Below are 265 nucleotides of genomic sequence, written 5' to 3' on the forward strand. Positions count from 1 at the left end.
GCACTCAGCACTCAGCACTCATCACCCGCAGTGCCAGGGCAGGGCTGGGCGGTGGTTCTCGCCCGGTGCCGCCAGGGGGCAGCAGCGCCCCGTGGCAGTTCCTTGGTGGTCCTGGGTGTCCTCGGCTGGTTCTGGGTGGGCTCGGCTGGTCCTGGGTGTCCTCGGTTGGTCCTGGGTGGGCTCAGCTGGTTCTGGGTTTCCTCGGCTTGTCCCGGGTGGGCTCGGCTGGTCCTGGGTGTCCTCGGCTGGTCCTGGGTGTCCTTGG

This window comes from Acanthisitta chloris, unplaced genomic scaffold (genome assembly GCF_000695815.1).
Source record: "Acanthisitta chloris isolate BGI_N310 unplaced genomic scaffold, ASM69581v1 scaffold31385, whole genome shotgun sequence".
Taxonomy (NCBI): Eukaryota; Metazoa; Chordata; class Aves; order Passeriformes; family Acanthisittidae; genus Acanthisitta; species Acanthisitta chloris.